Below are 23,330 nucleotides of genomic sequence, written 5' to 3' on the forward strand. Positions count from 1 at the left end.
CTCCCAACGTCCATCTACAAAGTGTCAATATCAGGTAGCAGCTTCAAAGCCAAAATAATGGGTGGATGTAAAGTGATAAAATAGTTGTCAGAAGAGGCAAAAGACTAGGAAAAGTGATCCGATGATTACATGGAGTCCACGGAGTCCGTGGAAACCTGTTGCTACAAAAAATGTGGAACCTTCTATGCAGTTTATAGTCTTAGGGAGTTGTCTAGAACCCCCAAATACCACCCAGATTGACTTGTTCAGTATTTTCTAGGCAGCCTGTGCCATGGGTAGGACTTGATCACTAGATGTTCTTGACTCCTGAAAACCTTTTGTGAAAGCATACTACCTCTCGATGAACACTGGTCCTGTTCTAATCAGATTTCCCCTGATTTCCACAATCATTTATGCATACATTGTGATGGGGTTTTTGTCAAGTTTTCTTGATGTCATTTTTTATATGATAGTCATTTCTGTCAAATGAGGGAGGGGTTATGTTAGATGAAATCTGAGGCAAAACTGATGTTTCCTGCTCCACCATTCTGCCTCTTGCCATTTAATCTGCCTTTTGAATGAAGACCGATAGTTCTGAAACTGGCAAGATGACTATCCAATGGTGGGTGTAAAATTCCACTCCCATAGTTTCTCCCTCCCTACCAAGATGAGGACATCGTTATTGAACAAATGGATGGATAGATAGGTGTTTGGATGAATGAACAAATGACTAAAAAAGCATTCTGTAGGTGTTCCATGTATTAGATACTGTCCTAAGTGCCTGTGATTTCTATCACAAGCTTTAAAAAAAAACAAAACCCTTCCAAGCCCATTCTTTAAAAAAATTCTGATCTTAACAAACACCAAATAAAATGGCCTTTACCATAAAAATAGTAGTATAGAAAAAAGGTCTTATGCATGAATACACTGTTAACTACATTATGACTAGCTTTTTTTGGTCTGAGAATAAGCCACTTTCTAGAAGTTGCTTTTAACATTTGACCTGTTTTTCAGAACTTCCTTCTTTTCTCTGAATAAAAAAAAAAGATGGCTTAATGCCCATCTTGTCTTAATTTTCTTTTGAGCTTCCAGGATAATACATAGAGAGTAGTTAGCAGAAAAGAATGTTTTGCTTTGGGGAGGTAGAAAAGTAAGAGAAGACAGGACACACAGCTGGCCTGGAAACCCTCAAAAGCCATCTATTAAGACAGAGAAATGTCACTTAGATCTATGAATGAGGGCCCCAAATGGGTGGAATCATGGATCCGTAAAGCATGGAAGCAACAGTGAAAGGCAGTCTGATGGGGTGACTCAGAGCTGGGGAAACCTGGATTATCCTGAATAGCGTTGACTTATACACATTTCTCTCTCCTATTATGCTATAAACTTCTTGAGGGTAGGGCCTATTTATTGCCCTTTTTTGTATTCTCATTGCTTAGTATTGTACATGGCACACTGTAGGTGCTTAATAAATAGTTATTGGTTGAATGACTTCTGACACCAACTGTGTCATCCTTGAAAATCCTCTCAGTGCCCGCAGTAAACTTTATCATCAAGCAAGCAATGATAAATTAATTAAGCTCCTATACATGCCAGTTAAGAGGTAGTGTGATATAATGGTTAGAACATCAGCTGTGGAATCTGGAAAACTTGGTTTCAAGTCTCCCCCTGATATAGACTTGTGTGATCTTAAATAAGTCACTTAATTTCTTGGGGTTTCAGTCAACTTCTTTTTATTTTTAAATTTATTTTTAATACACATTGCTTTATGAAACATGTTGGGAGAGAAAAATCAGAGCAAAAGGAAAAAACAGATAAAAGAAGTGACCCTAGCATGTGTGGATTTACATGCAGTCTCCATAGTTCTTTTTCTGGACGCAGATGGCATTTTCTGTCTAAGGTCTATTGGGATTGCTTTGGATCAATCAACTCTTTTCATCAATCAAGCTAGGAAGCTAGTGAGCCAGCAGACAGTCACACCAGGCACTGGGCTCTGCACTGGGGATCCAGAAAAAGGCAAAAACAGTCCCTACCCTTAAGGAGCACAAAATCTAATGGATTCTACTAAACATAAGCACTTATTAAACTCCTACAATTAGCACAGTACTTGGCACAGGGATAGCACTTTAAAAATGTTTTTTCCTTCCTTCCTTCCCTTCAACTTTTATCTGATTTATCTGAATCTCATAGAAACATGTTGAGAAAAGTGCTGGAGATATGATATCATATTTTACAAATTTTACAGATAAGAAATTTGAGGCCCCAGAGAAGCCCAATAACTTAGGATCATCAATCTAAACATAGGGACCACAATTTCCAGAAGGAAAAACTGAGCCCCCAAAAAAGTGGTGGGTGACTTGACCAAGATTAAACAGATAGAAAGTGTCTAAGCAGTGCATTGAACTCATGTGCTTCAATTCCAAGCATTCTTTTTTTTTTCTTTTAAAAATATATGTATTTTTAAAACAGACTAAAAAAAACCCCATACAACAGGAAGTGCTTTTATAAGATACAATTAATAATACAAATTTAAAATTTTTAAACAATCAGCAGTATTATTCTGCTACTAACTATAACACAATGGCATTAACATTTTGTTTGTCCCATTATTTGTATTCGTTCTGTTTGTAATTTTAAACTGACTGGTCACAGACTGAATTTGGGAACCATTTGCAAGATAACTTTATTTTGATAATACTGTAAATTTGCAAGACCTTAGAATTTTTCCTGGAATATAATTTCTTAGGTATAGAATTCTATATGACAAGTATGCAATTGATTAGTGTATCACAAAGTTTTAGTTCTGTACTCTCCAGAAAAAAAAAAAAAATATTTCATAGGCTCAATGATAGCAGAAAGTACCGAGTACAGCCTTTTTTCCACTATAGCCCCATACCCAGGATTCTCCAGGTCATAAGTGAAAGAATTGGGGTTTAAACTCAAATCTTTGCAACTAGCACATACATCATCCACCCCCAAGCCTCTTACTGGTAAGTGATGAGTGGTTGTAATACTCTTTACCCCTGCCTCCTAGAGGTGGATTGATAAAAGGATAAAATCTATAAAAGGTAGACAGATAAGAAGCAACTCTGAGCCCTTGTGGAAAAATAAAAGCCAACATAAATAGACAAGATGCTTATCTTTATTACAACTAAATTACGCCAAAAAATCTAGGCTTCCTGGTATTTCCACTCCTGAGTCAGAGGATGCCATTTCCTGATAGAGAAATGAACAAAGCCATTGTTCAACATCTGGAAGTGTTTCCTAAACCATTGTACATTGGATAAAACCCATATTCATTTACCCCGGGAATTTGTCTTCTATTAATTTTTCAACCCATCTGGACTTTGAAGTGAGAACATACTTAGTGGATTTCTGAGCAATTTGCTTGTAATTCAATGGTGCTGTTTGTTAAGAGCTAACTGTGATTGGGGGCACTGACAGGTGCTGGAGCTAACTCGGATTGTCTCTGCCCACTGTTATATCTATAGTATGAGCATTTAAACCGAGGAAATCAGCAAACGCTATGAATTGGGCTTCATTTAGTGTTGCTGTTGTTGTTTTTTACTGTCTAGCCCTTAAATAAGTGATGGGGAAAATATTAATAATGCAGATTAAACATATAATGTTCCATGATGATTTTGGAGATCCATCTGTTAAACATTTCCCAGCATGCCCTCACTCATGAATCTTTAAATCAGTTTTTGGCAGAATTAGAAAGTAAAGAAAAAAATGTACATGATCCAAAATGTTACAAGGTTCCTTAGAATAATGGGGATCCACAATTGAGGGGAAATATTATTATTTTTAAATTCCTATTAAAGTATTTAAAATGTTAAACACATTTTTAAAAGAGAAAATTTGAATTTTCAAGGGAAAATAATGGGTAGAAATATAAAAGCACCAAAATGAAATATCCCTCCATCAATAGGAATTTATTGTGTCTACTATAAGAAGCAGAGTGTGGAGAGAGAAACAAGAAGACCAAAGTTTAAATCTGGCCTCTGATATATCATACTGGTTGTATGCACGGTCTTGCACAAATCTCTTAACAGTTCAGCCTCAGTTTCCTCAGCTGCAAAATGAGAATAAGAATAGCACTGACCTCACAGAGGGGTCATGAGGATCAGATGAGGTAACCTACAAAGCTTTTTGCACAACTTAAAGTGCTATTTAAAAATCAACTTTTTTATTATTGGCTATTCCTAATTACATGCACAGTGTCACCTGGATTGCTTTCTGCTCTGGTTGTCAACTTCATCCCTTTAATTGTTCCTCTCACACAGGACAAGGGAACCATCTCCACTGCTTTCTTCTTGCCTTCTGTCATTAATGCACTAGAATGGCAGCTTTGACACACCAAGTCAGAGTCCTTGATTCCTTTTAAATGTCAGATCTTCCAAGATGACCCAAAAGCTATCTCCCCTGAGGGCAGGGGAGAGATTCCATTTTCCCAAGGAGACAATGAGGAAAAGATGCATTGGTAAAAATTTTCCAGTGTGGTTTAAATATACAAAGAAATTTGCTTGAAAAATGATTTAAATAATCACCTGTTAGTTAATACTAGGCCTTGATGAAGACGTAGAAAATACTGTTTTCAGAAGGAAGAATGACACTTGCTGTTATTCCAATACACAAATTATTTTGGTGGTTATAAGGTTAGTTAGGACATTTAATAATTCCAAAACAAATCTTAGATGAAAGATTTAAGAGACAGCAATTAAAGGGATAATAATAGGCCCCAAGTCCAAAACTTCTAGAGAAAACATTGCTTGGTTTTTAAAATATCCTTCAAATTTGTTAAAAAAAATTTTTTTTTGAGTCTGTTCTCACTCAGCCAGAGGCTCTTAACCATTTTAGGCAGTCTGGTGGAGCCATGGAACCCCTCAGAATAATCTTTTCCAAATGAATAAAATAAAATAAGATTGTAAGACGAAATAAATGTCAGTGAAAATGAAGATGCTCCTTTTTCTTATCCAAATTCACTGACCCCTGAAATCTCCATGATTGGGGGTCCTTGTACTTGAACATCCACATTAAACCAAAAGTAGTTTGGAAAACTTGATGCGCCCCCCCTCCCCTCTCATCCCCGACCCGGACCTGATACCGCTTTTCCTTCTCAGTGTCTGTAGCCTGGAGGATAAGCAGTGAGTGAATTATCCAACAGGAGACTCCCATCAGGTCCTGATCATACTCGCCAAAGTTCTTTCCAATACTCACCTTAGGTTGATCTCTACCAGGGTGCTGCAGAAAGCCACAAAGCAGTATCAGTCAGGCTATGAGTGTTTATTGAGCACCCTTGGGGTGCCAGGTGCCATTTTGGGAATTTTCATGGTATAGACAACCATAGACTCTTAGATTTGGACTTGGAAGGGCCATCTTGTTCAGCCCTCCTATTTTACAGATCAGGAAACTGAGTCAGTGCAGGAAAGTTAAGTGACTTTATAGGATCATAGAGTAGAGAGAAGACCCCTCATGTGAGCCCTTTATTTTATAGAATAGAACACTGTCTCTGGAGTCAAAGAACCTGGGTTCAAATCCCATCTCAGATGTTTTCTTTCAATGAGGGTACTTCATTTATCTGAGTTCAAGTTTCTTTATCTATCAAATAAAGGCGTTGAACCAGATACTTCTGGGGGCCTGTCTAGCTTGACATCTGTGATCCTAAGAGACTGATAGATTAAAAAAAGAGTGAGAAAATAGTGGAATATATGACGCCAACTCTAATTCAAGTAGGAGACTAGAGAAGGGAGAGGTCTTGGACTGAAGGGGTTAGCCAAGAAGGCTTCATGGACGGATTGAGACTTAGAGCTGGGCCTTGAAGGATGGATAAAACAGAGATAACCAGAGGAGGAAGAAGGAAGGTATTGCATTGGGTCTACCAGTAGTAATAGTAAGAGTTGTAGAGAACTTAATAGAGGCTGGATCAGATTTCATTGGTAGAATCTGTCTCAGTGCAGGTCCATACCTTCTCTACAACTTCTAGCCTTCAGGGGCTTCCTGGGGCACTGAGAGACTAAGGGCCTTCCCCAAGGTCCTATAGCCAGGATGTGTCAGGGACAGGATTTGAACTCAGGGCTCCCTAGTTTGGAGGCCAGCTCTCTATCTACCTTGCCAAAGCTTTCTCTCCTTCAGCTGAAATCAGATCAGAACGATCACTCCTTCTAGAAAAGGGATCTTTTTGGCCCATGGTTTCCACTCACCATAACTTTCCATCCCAAAATGCCTTCTCTATAACTGATGTTGCCCTGTGGGGGTTGATTACTCCACTAGAATACTTCCTGAGGGCAGGGGCTGTCTCTCTTTTGGACTGGTATCTCCAGAATTGAGCACAGGGAAGCACTGTTAATGCTTTTCATTTCATTCATGTAATAAATACTTATCAATGACTAACCAATCACCTCTCACCTAACTGGATGTGTTACTATCTAAACCTTAGAAAGACCTTTGCATGTGTGATGACCAAAAGCATAGAATCGATAGAAAAAGAGATTAAAGCAGGGCTTGCCAAGGCGATTGTGGAAGAGATGTCCATGGATCAGAGCAAGCCTTGTAAGTAAGAGCTTACTCCTTCTCTGATTTGGCATTGGATGGTGTGCCCTGTTTGCCGCCTGAATCTCCATCCTATTTCATCACCCTCCTCTCTCTTATTCCCACAGCCAAATCCATCTCACCTGCCCAGGTGCACTCTTTTCTCCTCTAACACTAGCTCATCCTGTTACAGTCTCTCATCGCTTCACTCCTGGACTAATTGCAATACCTTTTGGGGCTGTACATCCTCTCCCAACCGTTCTCCAAGTGATTTTCCTAAATGTCCACTCTGTTTGGCATCGGAAACCCTTCCTAACCTAGCCATCGCCCAACTTTTCAGGCTTCTAACATCTTATTCTCTACCCATACTCTTCCATCTTGAGATGTTCAAGGAGACAAGAATCCCCCCAGCCTAAGACCCTCAAAATGTTACAGATAGAAACTGACATGAGGGAATCCCCCCAAAATGTTACAGATAGAAACTGACACAAGGGAATCCCCCAGCCCAAGCCCCCCAAAATGTTACAGATAGAAACTGACACAAGGGAATCCCCCAGCCCAAGCCCCCCAAAATGTTACAGATAGAAACTGACACAAGGGAATCCCCCAGCCCAAGCCCCCCAAAATGTTACAGATAGAAACTGACACAAGGGAGTTTCTCACACATTGGCCAGAGAACATGGTAACTTTGGCCCTGGTGTCCCTGCCAGAATGACAAAAGGAAAGTCACTGATAGAAGGGATAGTGATTCTCAGAAATGTACTGGAGTCACCGTCCCTCTGGGACCCTCGGTGGGGATGAAGCCAGTGACTCAGCCTCCTTTCACTTTCCAACTGGAACTTGGAATCTTGTTTCCTGAGCATCTTGTCTCCTTCACACATCCCTAGTTAGAGCCCATTAGGAGGATAATCAATGGCGCTCCATTGAGAATGAACTGAAGGCTTTTAAAAACTGCAGCTGGTCTCACTGAATGTAAATAAGAGAGATGGAGAAGAAGGTTGATGGGGATTATTCAGACGGTGTAGGTAGCAATTTCCCGCTGAGTTCCCAGCTGCCAGATGCTTTGACTCACTACTTTTTCAGGCCCCTTCTCCACTGCTTCTTCCTCTAGGAGGTTTCTTTGGATTTCTCTCCCTCCTCAATCCCTCCAGACCTTTATACTCTATTTGTGCTTGTAAGGAACCCCAGTTCTCTTAGAGGAGCTGTGAGCAAGCCTCGGATGACTCTCTAGAATGATCCAGAGATCAACCACTGTTTCACATGGGTAAAGGATATTTCCATACCAGGAGTTCCCTATATGGCACCAATATTATTGTCACATAACTGTAGGTGTGCATAGATACATATATACATATATCTTTATATTTATGTCTATAGAGATATGTACATACATACATATATATTCATATATCTTTCTATATAATGTTAATGTGATATTTTACATATTTTATATGATTTATATTAAATATTCTATTAATATCATATTATATTTATCACTAACCTGGAACAGTTAGATAGTACAGTGAATAAAGCACAGGGCCTGGAGCCAAGAAGACTCATTTTCCTGAGTTAAAATCTAGCCTTAGATACTTTCTAGTTGTGTGACCCTAATCAAGTCACTTCACCCTATTTGCCTCAGTTTCCTCATCTGTAAAATGAACCGGAGAAGGAGATGGCAAACCTCTCCATTATCTTTGCCAAGAAAACCACAAATGGAGTCATGGAGAGTTGGACACAACGGAATAACGTCATGGTTGAACATGTATTGGAGCAGGTTATGATGTAGAGAACTATCAGGATGGAATTCTCTCCTGCTTATGGCTATGGAATAGTGCCAGATTCTCAGGGTTCTCAGGAAGCTTTCATGGAGTCCAGGAAGTCAAAACCATTTTCATGCTAATGTGAGTATTGATGAGTATTGATAAACATGGCCACATGTTACAATTATTATCTCATTTGATCCTCACAACAACCCTGGGAGGAAGATGCTGCTATTATCCCCATTTTCCAGGTGGAGAAACTGAGGTAGCAAAGGTTAAGTGACAGCTCATAAGCATCTGAAGCTGCATTTGAACCCGTTTTCTTCCTGACTCCCAATCCAGCATTCTCAATGATGTCACCTTGTAGTCTTAAAAACAAAACCTTCCCCACTGTCATTGAAGACATAAAAACCAAAGAATAATTTTTGAAGGTTTACGAAGATCCACATTCAAATCCTACCTTAAACTATGCTTTGTAGCACTCCCCATGTACGGCAGCCACCCTACTGCTTGCCTTCTCAGGGGAGGGGAGGGACTGAGGGAACAGAGAGAATTGGGGATTCGAAGTGAGAGTTGTAGCTGAGACACATTTTAGCTGTGACTTTGGGCAGCCCCCTCACTTCTCTTCTGTAACACGCCAGGGCTGGACATGTCATTCAGTGACCCTTTGCTCGTTCCTTGGCCGTTGTTCTGCCAGTCAGTCCCAGAATTTCTGGATGGCGTGTAGCATTGGGACAGAAGCAGAGAACTGAGACTTGTGGCTAATGGTCAGTAGCTTGATCTCCACTCAGGCCTACAGGCTCCCAGCTAATTGAAGAAAAAGAGAAAGTGTCGTCCAGTCTTTTCATGCATGACTTCTGAAATTACTTGTAGAGAGTCCATCCACTGTGCTGGCAGCCTTCTTTGGGGCCTTTTCCCATCCCAGGGGGTAGCAGTCAGAGTAGGCTGTACAACTAGGGGTCCTTGCCCTTACTGAGCCACTTCCTTTTGTGTTCCTGTGCTTTCTGAGTAATAATCTCTTGAACCACTTTTTGACACTCAATTCGCCAAAGACCACAGCTTACACATGTCTCTGTTTACCTTTGGGTTACCTGTACGTTGGTTCTTCAGAATTTGCAACAATCCGTGGTTTACAGGATCATCATAAGAGTGTTTATGTAACAGGAAAAATGTGGTCGGTCAGAGAAGAGAGTTTGGAATCATAAAAAGCAGTGTGTGGTTTTCCAGGTAAAATTCTTTCCACTTTCTTCCTCTTATTAAGGCTGGACGTTGCTTATTCTGCCATATCTGTCCCAGGTGATGGGAACTAACTCTGAGTCATCCATCTAACTGTATACAAGGCATTTTTTCACCCATTCAGCTTTCCCTGGGTGAATTGTTAGACTAATCTTTGGATCAGCCGTGGCTCTCATTGGAAAAGGTCTGTAGGATTCTGGGGCCTGATGCCAACAGGACACTGTCACTTGCAAGCAATAACATATGAAAGACCACACCTTCTCTGGGGAATCTCCCTTCCAACTGGACTGTGCCTTGAACATACTCCTTTTTTTTTTTTTTTAAACATTATACTTATTATTTGCCAGATATATGCATGGGTAATTTTACAGCATTGACAATTGCCAAACCTTTTGTTCCAATTTTTCCCCTCCTCCCCCACCCCCGCCCAGATGGCAGGTTGACCCGTACAGAACATACTCCTTTTTTTTTTTTTTTTTTTTTTTTTTTTTTTAAACTATTTGATATTTATTTTCCCCCAGTTATATGTAATAACAATTTTTAACATTCATTTTTAAAACTCTGAGCTCCAAATTCTCTCCTTCTCCAAACTTCCATCATTGAGAAGGCAAGGAATTTGATATAGATTACACATGTGCAGACATGAAAAGCATTTACATATTAGCCATGTAGTGAAAGAAAACATAAACCAGAAAAAAAAAACCTTAAGTAAAATAAAGTTTAAAAAAAAAGTATGCTTCATTCTATATTCAGAAACCATCGGTTCTTTGATGGGACAAATCGCATTTTTCATTGAAAGCTGGACATACTTCTTGACATTGGTGGACAGGGCTAGTTAGGAACAAACCCTTCTAGTGATCTTTCTGTTTTGTTGCAGTGTTCCCCTTCCTCTTCTTTGGACAGTTAAAAGCTTGTAGAACAAAAGCATCTATATAGTTATACCTGTTGTTGTTCGTCCTTCATTTGGAAGAGGACTCTTAACACCAGGGAGATGATAACATGACACACAAGTGAATTAGATTTCAGTGAGTGAAGGTCTGTGCAAAGTCAGCAGCCTTGTTCTCTCCTCCCGAGCCATCTGACTGGGTCCAATGGCCAGATACAGATCAAGACGCCTGGAGATGGCCCTGGGAGCTATCAAGGAAGGAGTTGTATGTGCATGGGATGTACCTTGGTGAAGAGGCCCTTTTAAGGCTGTATTTTGTTCTACCAAGTCAAAGTCTTATTTCTAATCAATGAACAGTCAACACAGTGGACTCTGCTTCATTCAGCCAGGAGATCTAAAGACCTTCATTGTTCATCACTTATTGACTAGATTAGATGAACTCTGTGACCTTATGCAGTTGGTAAACATCTTATTTGTGACACAAGGGGCATTGGACTAAATGATCAATTATTTGGTATCTCCCTCTTTTTAAAATAACTTGATTAATTTTAATAATATACCAGTTGTGTATTCACATGTGCACATATACACATACACCCCAAGAGGATAGAAAGAAATAACATCTAATGAACTATAAAAAAAATTAGTAAAAAAAAACTATTAAAAAATTTAGTTTTCTCCCTATCTGCTTCTCATCTTGATCCTTAATAGATTTGTAGATTATTTTTCATAATCTGATAGGAAACAGAAGATAGGTATAAGGATTAGTCATTATTACCAAATGGTTTTGATGACTACTGCTTTATAATATAGTCCTAGATCTGGGACAGGTAGGCCATCTTCATTTGCATTTTTTTTCATTAATTACCTTGAAATTCTTGACCTTTTGTTCTTCCAGATGAACTTTGTTATTATTTTTTCTAGATCTATAAAATAATTTCTTGGGAGCTTAATTGGTATAGCACTGAATAAGTAAATTAATTTAGTTTTAGTATTGTCATTTTTATTATATTCACTTGGCTTACTCATGAGCACTTGATATTTTTTCATTTGATTAGATCTGACTTTATTTGTGTGGAAAATGTTTTGTAGTTGTGTTCATATAATTCCTGACTTTGTCCTGGCAGATAGACTCCCAAATATTTTATATTATCAACAACATTTATTTTAAATGGAATTTCTTTTTGTATCTCTTGCTGTTGGACTTTGTTGGTAATATATAAAAATGCTCATAATTTATGTGGATTTATTTTGTATCCTGCAACTTTGCTAAAGTTGCAAATTTTTTTCTAGTAGTTTTTGAATTGATTCTCTAGGGTTCTCTAAATATACCATCGTATTATCTGCAAAGAGTGATAATTTGGTTTCCTCATTACCTACTCTAATTCCTTTTATCTCTTTTTCTTCACTTATTGCCAAAGCTAACATTTCTAATACAATATTGAATAGTAATAGGATAGTGGGCAACTTTGTTCCACCCTTGATCTTATTGGGAATGGTTCTAGTTTGTCTCCATTACATATGATGCTTGCTGATGGTTTTAAATAGATGCTACAGAATCAGTCATTATTGCTGTTTTCTTGCTCACCTTTTCGGGTTAGTAATAACATTTCAAATTTTTTTCCAGTTGTTTAATATCTTCTTGTTTAATATCTTCCCTGATACTATAGTGCTTTCAAAATTGTGTTGCCTCTAGGATGGATCTCTTCTGCATCTATTTATTTGGGTCCAGCTTCCCTCCCCAATTTCATCTTCTTCATTGTTATTTTCACTTCCTTATATAGTCCATTAGAGACCAATTATGAATTCAGAAGCAGTATTATTGATGAGAAAAAGTATTTGCTATAAAAATCCTGACGGATCTCTTTCATCTTTCTTTTTGTTGTCTTTCTCTTATCATCTATAAATGCATTTAAGATGATCTGGTATGGTTGCATATCACATCAAAATTCCTATAGGCATATTTTCTCTTGACCATTCCCATTGCTACCTTTTTTATGAAGCAATAAATACTGCTTATAATCTTTTACCATGCCCTTCCATAAGAGTTATTAAAACACCTGTTTGTTGATATTTTACATCTTATATTGCCTATATTTCACCCTATATTCCTTGAACCCTTCTTATCTCCTAGAGAATCATCCTATAAAACAAAGACTGTTCTAAAGAAAAGAAAAATCAATGAAACCTATCACTACATCAAAAAAAAATCTGAAAATGTGCATGATGATCCTTAATGCTCTGCAGAAGAATGGATGACATGAGCAGGTCTTCCCCAAAATTGTGAACAGGTTCTGAGCCCACTTTAGCCATTGGCTGTCGTATCTATCTTTTGGGTGAAGGAAATCAATCATTTCTTGGCTAAGGCCATTTCTGGGCTCATTTGACCTTATGTTGATTACATCAGTTAGGCTTCTGTGGGAAGTTGTGATAACACATATCTTTGTCTTTCCCTTTATCTGCTTTCTATTTTTCATTGTGAATAGCTTGTTTGAATAGGTCAGGTGGGAGTCATTCCTGACATTGTTCTAATTAGCTGTTGATTTTGACCATTGTTCTCATGACACTCAGAAAAAGAAGGAAAAAAATTTACCAGATTTGGGGGAGAGAGAATTTGCCTTTTTGGGAACATCACATTCGTTCAGATGTCTGGCCTGCCCCTGGAGAATAACCTCGAGCCACCATATTGTCTGGGCTGAATAGGGTGACAGAGTTCTGGGTGCAATCATTGTGTCCCATAACCTTCCTATGTGTGAAGAGCACTCTCTAGATAACTATCAACAGATCTGAAAGTAAACGGTGTTAGGCAACATAGTGCAGTAAGCAAATGCTTCCATTCTCCCACTTCCTCTTTCAGTCCTGATCTCCCTTCCATGGAAGCACCCTCCCCATGGCACGTAGGGTACACCTGAAGCTGATGTGCTCTGGCCAGGAGAGTAGGCATGAGAAGCAAGACTGAAGTGTTGGGAGAATCCTTAATCCTGCTTTTGGATCCCAAAGAAGGAAGATTGTATATCACTAAGCTCATTGCTGATGTGAAAACTAGCAGCCCACCAGGCAATTGGCTAATGAGCTTCCCTTAGCCCAAGTCCCAAAGAAAAACAAATAACACCAAAAAAATAAAATCAAATAAATGTCCTGGCCCTCAAAGACTGTGCATTCCATCATCTTGGGAGCTTTCTCCTAGAAGTCTTTCCTAACTCTTTCCATCCTCTAAGGGATTTCATATTTATTTCTCTGTAAATAGTGTACTCATCTCCCTCTTAAAATACAAGGCATTGAAGGCAGGGACTATTCTGTATTTGTCTTTGTGAGGCTAAGCACCTAATAGGTCCTTGTAGGGCACATAGTGGGGGTTTCATCATAAAGCAGAAAAACAAACTGGGGAGGATGGGACCAGCAACCGAATCCAGGTCATTTTTCAAGAGAGCAAATTACAATAAAGAAGCAAATTCTAAATAACTCATGAGAATGCTGGGTGGCCCATCCCCTCAAGTGAGACAAAGAAACTTAAACCGAGAGCCAGTTTCACCCATCCTTGAGCTAGACAAATGAGCGAGTCTCTGCTAATTTAGTCAGGTTTCAAAAAGACAAGAATGTGAAAGACTAATTATTTGCATCCAAGAAAATTTTTTTTTTTTTAAAGAAAGCTGTCTAACTAATAATAAGTAGCAGCCAGTGTTTTTTTTTTCCTACTTGAGTCAAGGTGACCCAACAGGCAGCATCGCAGGGTCCAAACACTTTGGGAGAGCGGTCTGGGTCACTTCAGTCTTGCAGATCACAGGCCCCTGGGGAGGAATTATTTCTGACTCAGGAACAAGCAGGAGGAAGTGGTTGGCACTACTTGCTGGCACCTCCAACCTTCCGTAGTTCCAAATGGAATTATTTCCCCCTTTGGGCATTTGAGGGAGACTGGGTGAATGGAACACGAGAACAGAAGATGGAGGAGATAGAGGCGCCCTGGGAGGGTGTTTGGAGGATGGGAAGAATGTCCCAGGTCTAGGTCGGTGCCCATGGAGTCCTGGAGTCGGTGGGAAAATGGGATTGCTTTGGGATGAAGTATGCCAGAAAGAAACCCGTAAGAGCTAAGTCTATATATTCCTCTAATACAATAACGGGCCCTTCAGGAAAGCTTCTATCAGGGGAGAGCTTCTATCTGTGGCAAGAGCTTTCCCTTATGGATCAGAGAGCTAGAGCTGGGTCAGAGACACCCTAAAGGTCACCTCGTCAGACCCCCTTCTCACTTTACAGTGGGGGAAATGGAGGCCCTGAAAAGATGGGATACATTCAATTTTGCCCATTCTCTCAGTTGTGGGATGGAGTGGTAGAGCTTGTCTTAGAAGGCTAGGACTTTGGGAGCTGAAAGGGAACTTTGAGGCCATCAAATCCAACCTGATAATTTTATAGATGAGGAAACTGAGGTCCAGAGAGAAGTCACACAGGTGGTAAAATGGCAGAGCTGAGATTTGAACTCAGACCCTGGGACTCTATGTTCATTTCTGGTGATAGAAAGGGGGAGGGGGAAGGGTACAACGGACAGGGCTTGGAAAAGAAAGCTTTAACTCACTGGGTTTGAGAATGGGACCAGGGAAGGAATATGGCTCTTACGGGTGAGACTTGGTAAGGGGAAAAAGGATGGGAAGGATTTCAAAAATGCTTAAACTATGGGAAGAAATGGGAGGTGGAAGGAGTCTATAGACAGAATGTTATTGAACACCCCATCGTCATCTGTTGGTTGACTGGAATAGTGATGTAGAGTGGAAGGGGTTGAGGAATTGGGGTTAGAGGATCTGGATTCCAATCCTCATTTGGTCATTTGCCTATTTTCCTGTATTTGACACTTACTGTGTGACCACGGACTAGTCACCTCACCCAGCCAATCTAGCGAGGAGAGGAGTCTCTCTTCCCTTCCTTATGGAATACTTATGGACTCATCTGAGAAGCATTTCCAACTTGGAAGGACTTACAAGAGCGTGTGCTTTTCGAGTCAGAGCCACCTCCGATTATGAGGCATTCAGAGAGACTTTAGCAGACACGCTCCACCTCCCACTTCTGCATCTTTGCCTGAGCTGTGCCCTATGCCTTGAATGCCCTCCCTCTTATCTCTGCCTCTTAGGATCCTTCTCTTCCTTCAAGGCTGAGGGCAAATGAGGTTTTCCCCAGGCTTTCCTTCTCCATCTTGCATCTACTTGGCACAAATCTTGGATCTACCTCTCACCTGTTTTCTCCCCCATGAGAATGTAAGCTCCTCAAGGGCAGGAACTGCTTTTGCTTTTTCTACATCCCCAGAACTGAAAATAGTTCCCAGTTACTGACCCATAATAAATGTTTGTTGATTGATTGACACATAGAAGCAGTCATGATCCTAACAGAAAGTAAGTGCTTCTTAAGTGTTTTTTCACTCATTCATTCACGACCTGAGCACAAGCACCAGCACACCCTCATTTCTTTTATGATTAAAAGGATGATTTAATCCTTTCCTGCGTCCCAGCCAAGTGGGATCTCTTCTGCCCTCACCTATTGGGAATCAGGGCAGTGCACCCTGTCCAATTTTAGTCCTGACAATCCTCTTGCCTTACCTCGGGGATCACGTGTGCTCTCACATGCTGCTGCCTCCAGACATTTATGCCTGTTAGTTTCCTGAGACATGCATGAGGAGATGAGCTGATAAGATGTACATATTTTATTTAAAAAAAATTAAAAGCTTTTGATCCAAGTTCAATTGCGATGCTCTTCCTGGGCTAGCTCTTATCTTTTTGGCAGCGAATGGTGATTTGGGGGAAGCTCTTCTTCCTGAGGATGTTTCTGAATCATATTTTTGTTCTAAGATGTGTGTGTATGTGTATGTGTGATTTTTTTAAATCCAAATAAAGAGATTATTTCATGAGGAAATCAGGGAGTGAAAAGCCAGGTATGTGGTTCATCCTCTTTTAAAATAACAGGCTCTTGGCGCCATGTTGCCAGAGAATTGTTTCTCTTGTGTTCTCTTCTTTAGTCATCTCATTAGTGGCTGCAGTGGGTTTTTTTAAGTGCTTTCTGTCTGTTTACTCTCCATGGGACCATCTGTCACAGGGCCAGAACCTCTCTAGATGAAGTCCGCTGAAATTTCATCGTGAGAGCCAAGAACCTCCAGAGGCAATGATGTTCCCATCCTTCCCGGAGAGGGAGGATACGATACCCTTGGTCTCTTGTCCTCCAGGAAAGCGCACAAGGCTCTTCTCAGATAATTACGATCCCCAGTGAGCCAGCCCAGAATATTTTCCTCATCCTCTTAGCCATGGAATGTCCAAGGGGAGAGGGTAAGTCTGGCCAGAGGAAGCCGATGATATCAGCAAGTCCAGTGCAAGCTACCCTGCGGTGGAGGAAAGATCTACTGTGAATCAGACACAAGTCTCAGGACTCATTTCCTATGTCATGACCTACTCTTTCTTGGAAAAATAGCATTTACAAAGATGGTGATCTATTTAAAAGACTCTTGAAAAATTTCCTCCTTCCCATCCCTGAGGGAGAGTCTGTGCAGAAGCCAGCAGAAAACTATAGCATGAAGAGCAAATATAGCGTGAGCAACTTAAGTCAACAAACAGAAACACCTACTATGTAAAGGCTGCTCCTCGAATACGGGAGAATTTGGCAGTTCTTGCCATCAAGGAGGTTGTGTTCTAATGGAGGGGAGGTGGGAGCAGACATGGAACATGTGTGTAGATGAGTAAATACAAAAATAGGGGAAAACCAAAGTCGTTTCCAGAGAAAGAGAGAATTTTGAGAGAACTGGGAATCCAGGAGGCAATTCCAGACCCAAGAGACCAGAGATTTAGCTTGAATAAAAGAAAAGATAGAGGAAAAAGGGAGAAGAAAATGACAAATTAGTTGTGTTAAGTATTTGAAAGGTTGCTACCTAGAAGAGAGATTGGTCTTTCTGCTTAACTCAAGAATTCAAAATCAGAAGTACCAGGTTGATGTTGTAAAGAGACCAAATTAGGTATGATATCAAGAAAAATGACTCCCAATTAGGCCCTGGAATGGACTGCCTCGGGAAGCCTCTGGTTGCCTTCACTCCAGCAGAGATTGGATGGTAGCTTGTTGAGTATCTTAGTGTCGGCTTTCCTTTTAGTGCTGGGTTGGGTTGGTTGGGTAGAAGGCCTTCCTTATATGTCTGATTTTGTGAATCTGTGAGTCATAATTCACTTGTGAATAACTAGATTTATGACTTTAAATAAGTCTCTTTACCCAGGAGTCCCTAGTTCTATCCTCTGTCTTCAATTGACATGGCCTGCTGCTTCTCTGCAGCTCAGGGACAAGCAGGGAGGGTCATTCCCCTGACCTCCCCGCCCCCAAGGGTTTTACTTCTTATCAAGAACCCTGAAATTCCTGCTATCTGTTCATAATCCTCCTTGATTTGCTCTCTCCTTATGCCTTCTCCCATACCTGGAGGTCCAACTCCTCTACCCTGCAGAACTTTCCCAAATTCTCACTCTCTCTTCCAAATTTAGACCCTCAGTTAAGTCTCTGAACACTTTATAGTTCTCTAGCCTCAGATCTTTTTCTCTGTTTCCCATTGCCATTGGTAGCTGGCCAAACCTAAGTCTGGATCAATCCCACCATCTTCCCCCTCTGCCCCTACTCCAAACAGGGCTGGAGGAAGTCCCACTATCAGGATGACTGGATCCAAGTGCCTCAATCCATCACTCACAGGCATTTAAATACTTGGGGTGGGGTAGGAGAGCCTGGGAAGACCCCCATACTGGTGCTGTGACCCCGAACGAAGGGTCACATGGCCCGTCCTGCTCAGTCTACTTTGGTAGAGTTTAACCGGCCACTCCCCCCCTTGTGCCAAGCACTGTGCTGGCTTAGCTAGCAATCCCTTTGCCACAGTTAGAGATTACACTTCTCGCAGCAGTTGTTTGAGAATGACGATTTTCCTCTGATTTTCCACACTGTTCTCTCCCTCAGACCTTGCTTCATACACTCAGCATGGGCTGCTTCATCCCCTACTCCACAGCGCAAAACTTCTCGCTAGCATCCCCCACTTTCTCCTCCTTCATTCCAGTGTGACCCTTCTGCTCCCCAACCCCGACCCCCATCCCCTTGCTGCCATAAGCTCAGGTGTTCCCTTCTGCATTTCCCTTAAAAAAGCCCTCACCTGACCTGCTCCACTTTGAAGCTGCCCGCCTGTCTCACCTCCCTCCCTCAGAGGTGAAACTCCTAGAAAATGCTGCTGCAATTCTTTGCCTTCTTCCATTGTACTGCCTGGCATCCCTTGGCTTCTGACCTCAACTGCAGCTGTTCTTGCCAGAGTTGCCAGTCATCTCCTGATTGCTAAATAAAATGGCCTTTCCTCGGGCCTCCTCCTTCCGCCCCCGGCCCCCTACAATGACTAATTGTAGTCACTTTCACCAGTGACCACCCGATGACATCATGTTCCATCTTGGCTGTCTTCCTGCCTCTGGGATCATACTTTCCTAGACTCATCCTCCATGTTGGAGCCCTTAATGGTGTTCCCAGACTCCTTCCTGAGCCATCTTTGCTTCTCACTCATGATAACCCCATCAGTTCCCTGGGTTTGGTTATCTCTACATGGTTTCCTCCCCAGTCTTTCTCCTATCTTCAGGCTCCACATTTTAATTGCCTGTTAAATATTTTAAGTAGGTAATAGTCAAGTCCAAAGCCAATCCCTCTTCCTGACTTCCAGATTTGTCTCTTGTGGCCGCCCGGGTTTGCTGCCTCCATCCTCCTCAAATCCTCCTTCTCCCTTGTTCAAATGTCTGTTCATTTGTCATCTCCATGTCCATATCCCCTCCAATATCCATCCTCTTCTCCAGCAGGTCTGTCTGCCTCTCGTCCCCCCTCCGCTGCTCTTGCTAAGGCGTTGTCCCTTTCGGGAACTCCTGAGGCTGCTGTTTGCTTCCAGAATCAAATGCAAAGCCGGCTTTTGGCACTGAAGGCCTTCACATGGGCTCCAACATCCCACTACTCCCTTTCAGCACACACCAAGGTCCCACCAAGCTGCCCATACTTCTCCCACACAATGCTCCATCCCTTTTCCCAGAATCCTTCCTCATCTTAACAAAGTCCATAGTTTGCTTCAAAGCTGGGCTCAAATGTGACCTCCTGATTCCTCCCCCTGACCCTCACCAAACAGCACCTTCCTGCTCCTCCCCCAGCTTTCCCATTGTTCTGGGTTTTGGAGGGGCACCATGTCCAGCCAGTTCTCGGAAAGCAAAAAATCTGATCTGTCCTGGGACCCGGCACTGAAAGGAGAAAGAAAGCTCAGGCTGGAAATGACGTTTAAAAAAATGATCCCCTATCAGTCAGGCCTGGAGGGGATAACATTGAATTCCTGAACAGTTTGTTGACCGTTTTAAGCCTATTCTGACTTGGGATATTGGCTGATACTTTGATCAGTTTGCTCCCAAGTTTTATGCCTGCAATCCAGGAGCTGCCATTAGGGTGCTACCTCCAGGTAGGATTTCCTTAGGCCCAGGGAAGCAGAGACAACATTTGAATACATTTTTCCTCTCTTTACATTATTATTATAAATAGTATCCTAACGTATATATAGTTCTAAAATATTATTCTAAATATTATGTATTGTGTGACATATATATTTGATAATATATTCTAAAATATTATAATATAATAAACATCACAATATTTTAAATATATTTAAAATAAAATAAAAAATTTAAATTTTAAAATAAACTAGATAAATATTGTTCCTTTAATTTATATAAATAGTACAGCATTTTAAAAATTTATAAGAATTATTAATATTTCTTGGGTTGGATCTAACCAATCTGTAAATACTCCTTGCTTTATAAACTTCAGTCAAGATATGCTATAAGTCTATACTGAAGACAGACATATAATCCCCATAGGAACAAGTTAAAGCATCCCCTCGTTAGTCCTCAGTTGTCATTATTCTAAACACTACTTACCTCAACTGGAATAGTTTCCCAGGCCCAAAGTATAAATCAATTAATTAATAAACACTTATTAAGCACTTACTGTGTGCTAAGTGCAGGAAACAGATTTTTGAGAACCAGAGGTGATCACAGAAGACATCTGGCTCTTACCTCTTTGTTTCTTAGATGAGGAAACGAAGATTCCAGAAGTTTAGACTGAAGGAACCTGAATGGCCATCTAAATCCAATTTATATCTAAAAAGCAATCCCCACTAGAAGATTCCTGACAAAGGTTCCCCCCGGAATCTGCTTAAAGACTCCCAGTGACCTCAGGTCACTTTGGTACCTCATTGATAAAATGAATTGGTCAAGGTGACCTTTCCAAGATGACCCATGACCCCGAGCCCGCTCTCTCCCAGGGCTGCCCAGTCCCCTCTTGGAAACTCTCAGAGTTACCCAGATTTTCCCGACATTGAGCCTCGACTGTAACTTGGCGTTCTCTACTCGGTTCTTCCCTTGGCGCCATCCTCCATCAGGATCCCCTTTAGCCTTCCCTAAGCCAAACAAGGGGACTTGGATGAGGTGAGAGAAGAAGGAAGTGGTCAAGGCAGAATGTTAACCCAGATTCTCTCCTTTCACACCCAGCGCGCTCCCCGCGTCCCAGGGACTCTGCTTCTTCAGGGGCTTTCCAGTACGTCCCTGTAGGCTTTGGATATTTTGCTGTTTTGCAAGGATCCTCTAGGCGAGCTCTAAATTAGCTTCATGCTCTCATCCAGACAAACGATAACTTCCCTTTTTTAACCTCCTCGTCAACTCTAAAATATTCCATTGTTTCTGCCCTGGCTCCTTTTCCAGAGAAGCTTCTCTTTTCCACACTTCTCGGCCCCACCCTTGCTCCCGGGTGGCTGAGCCAGCAGGGAAAAAACCCCGGGGTCATGACAGGGCGTATTGTCCACAGTGACGTCCTTCCCATCATGAGGACATTACATGCGGTGGCCATGCTTCTGTGACTTGGACCAAGGCAGGCTCCCGGCTCGTACCTCAGAGCATGGCTGATTCAGGATCCCTGTTGGACTCAACCCTGCTTCTGGGGCTCCGAGCCCAGCTTTCCTTTGAAAGATTTTTGCCTTTGTTTTTCCCTTCCCTAATATAATCCTCCACCCTGTGTTTCCCCGCGAGCATCCTTGTAACAAAGAGGAAAAAAGGAAACAGGGCCTGTTGACCCTACCTGTCAACCCCATTTCACAGCATAGGTGACACAGCCAACCCAAAGCCCCCCATGTCTGCAGTCAAAGGAGTCTAATGCATTTTCTTGTTGGAGATGAGGCAGACAGGGGTTACCTGACTTCCCTTAGACCACACAGCCACTAAGTACCTGAGGCTGGATCGTCCTAGCCCCAGACCCTGCGCTCAAGACAGGGGGGCTGGACCCTCCTATTTGCCACAATTAATCATGGGGAAACACCCCTAATTTAGGGGTATGATCTTTGAAGAAGCAACATGGGCAATGAATGTGGAGCTTTCAGCCTTGGGTCCACCTATGTGACATTGGCTAAGTCGCTAAGTGGTATAGTGGATGGAGTCCTGAGTTCAAATCTTACCTCACATAGTTCCATCTTGACCAAGTCACTTAGCCCCTGTCTGCCTCAGTTTCTTCAGTTAAAAAGGGGGAATAATAATATCACCTTCACACGGCGGCTGTTGATGTTCGGATGAGGGGATGGTGAAGGTAAAGACCTTCCTTCCCATCTAAATGCTAGTTACTGTCATGTGGTTCCATACAACAAGAGTGCGAACCCTTCTTGGAGTTCAGTGAGGGCAATGGGCTGGACATTTCAGAGTGAATGGAATTACCAGACTTCAGCTAGGGAGGAGGACGCTGGCCCAAAAACATGTTTGGTATCAATAGAGCTGTGCTCTTCTTTGATCTTTTTTTTTTTTTTTTTTTTTGCAGAAGCTACATAAAGAATGATAATACATCTCAAATTTTCCTTCATTATTGTCCCTGACAAATCCCTAGTTAGAGTGGATAGATGGATGGGTGGATGGATGGATAGATGCATGGGTGGGTGGATGGATAGATGGATGGGTGGATAGGTGGATGGAGTAGGTGGGTGGAGGGATGGATGAGTGGATGAGTGGATGGGTAGATGAGGAGAAGAATGGTCAGATGGATAGGGAGATAATCAGGTGGATGGATCGATGGATGGATGGATGGATGGATAAATGGATGGATGGTTAAGTGGTTCAACAGATGGATGGATGGATGGATGGATGGATGGATGGATGGATGGATGAACAAAAGCATTTATTAAATGTGTGCCATGTGCCAGGCATTACGCTGGGGCTAGAAACACTGAAGCACTGTAACCCCGCTTTAAGAAACTTCCACTCTAATGGGAAGAGACAAACACACAAATGGAAGTTTTGGTCTGGGCAGCCATAAGGTAATTAATTGGCGTGCTCTTCCCAGAAGCAACGGTGACAGTGATTTGATGATCGTTGCCAGAGAAAGAGAGAGGGGAGAGGCTGGCTCGTGGGGCAGGTGGATGGCTGGCAGAATGTGAAGGAGGCTCTGTTAGGAGAAGACAGGAAGTTAATCATTTCTCTCTGTGTAACTGCATCTGAATTCCATTGAGCTGTTCTCTCATTCCCTTGGCCAAGAATTTTTCTTTTTTTTTTTTTTTTTTTTTTTTACTTTAGCTTCCTGGAAGCCTTTGTTAAGCTGAAGGGATAATCTAACAGAAGGCAGTCAGGGCTGGTTGCAACCTGCCTCTGATCTGTTGATACGTAGTTATAAGGGCAGTATTTCTCAGAAGACAGTAAGAGAGGAATATGATGGGTTCTTAATACTTTAATGGGAGAAGAAAGCACCTACTATGTGCCAGGCATCATGCTAAGAACTTAACATGTCTTGTTTGATTCTCACAATCACCCTAGGAGGTGGGTACTATAATCTCCACTTTGCAAAAGAGGAAACTGAGGCAGAGAGGTTAAATTTGTACCCAGAGTCAAGCAGTTAGGTAAGTGTCTAAG

The 23,330-nt window shown here is 41.6% G+C and overlaps 1 protein-coding gene across 1 annotated transcript in view; it reads left to right on the forward strand.

The window, feature by feature from the left end:
• SPECC1 (sperm antigen with calponin homology and coiled-coil domains 1) overlaps positions 1 to 23,330 on the forward strand; it is a 342,057-nt gene that overhangs the window by 264,226 nt on the left and 54,501 nt on the right.

Source organism: Sminthopsis crassicaudata, chromosome 4 (assembly GCF_048593235.1).
Source record: "Sminthopsis crassicaudata isolate SCR6 chromosome 4, ASM4859323v1, whole genome shotgun sequence".
NCBI classification, from domain to species: Eukaryota; Metazoa; Chordata; class Mammalia; order Dasyuromorphia; family Dasyuridae; genus Sminthopsis; species Sminthopsis crassicaudata.